The 1174-nt window shown below is 34.2% G+C and overlaps 1 pseudogene; it reads left to right on the top strand.

The window, feature by feature from the left end:
* Positions 1–983: 983 nt before the first annotated feature.
* Positions 984–1174, top strand: part of LOC103584120 — a 2278-nt pseudogene continuing 2087 nt past the window's right edge.

Genomic DNA, 1174 nt, shown 5'->3' with positions numbered 1-1174 from the left:
TAGATCTTTTCCAAGAATGTGACATTTTCAGATAGCTGGGTAGTATAAAAACTCTACTGGAGATTACAGCCATGATCTGGGCCTACACCAATTTCCTGATGACATCCCTCCAAACCACCCAAGATCTAAAATGTTTAAGCTAAATACTTGAATTATGAAAACATGAACAATTGAATAGTAATAACTCCCTTCATTCAAATGTAAGCTCAGGGACTCTGAGTATTCTAAGTGGTCCTGTTCAGAAGTCAGAAGAAGAAAAATAGAAATGAAGATATTTAAGATATTACCAGCTATCAAAGAACATTCATTTATGTTCATTAGCATACGACACATACTAAATGTCATAAGGGCATTTCAAGGTAGCAACAGATTATTCAGAGGCTATAAATGTTTCTTGTTCCTCTTCTCTAGCTAGACTATTTGGGAGAGAGTGCAGCATACTACATATTTATAAATATTATACATTTGGATAAATATGCAGATGAGACATTTTTATGGGGTGAGGTTGGTGTGTGCTCTATGTTTGTCTCATAGCCTTCCAAGGGCCATCAAATATATTGTAAGGTGAATGATACACTGTGAAAAACACATGCCGCTAGATTTATTGAATATGAAAAAGGTGAAGGAAATCATAAATGGAGCCATATATCTTAATTACATATTCACTGAATGGCAAAATTACTCAAAACCATGTCAAAGTAACAAGGGTTTTTGTTTGAAGAGTGCTATAAGGAAGTATCACATTCATAAGCATATTTGAGACTCACTATAACCCTACAAAGTGGACATTAAATTCAGGAACAAGTGTTTAAGTGATTTATTAAGAGACCACAGACAGAATGTCCCTGATGAAGAATATCATAAAGAATATTTATTTTGCTTTAAATATTCTATAATACCACATAGAACATGATAAATTAATTCCCTTATTTTTTTGCAGATAATCCATTTGACACTTGCCCCTTCTCCCCATTCATGAAATCATGAACCTGAATAATAATAATTTGACTGAGTTCATTCTTCTTGGGTTGACACAGGATCCTACAGGGAAAAAATAGTGTTTGCCACTTTCTTGCTTTTCTATTTGGGGAGGATTTTTGGTGACTTGCTGATTACTGATATGATCAAAACTATCAGGCACTTGGGAGTCCCATGTACTTCTTCCTTTTCTACT

The sequence above is a fragment of the Galeopterus variegatus genome, unplaced genomic scaffold (genome assembly GCF_000696425.1).
Source record: "Galeopterus variegatus unplaced genomic scaffold, G_variegatus-3.0.2 Scaffold44721, whole genome shotgun sequence".
Classification (NCBI taxonomy): Eukaryota; Metazoa; Chordata; class Mammalia; order Dermoptera; family Cynocephalidae; genus Galeopterus; species Galeopterus variegatus.
Note: the sequence above shows the minus strand (reverse complement) of the source record. Positions and strands in the feature narration are given on the sequence as shown.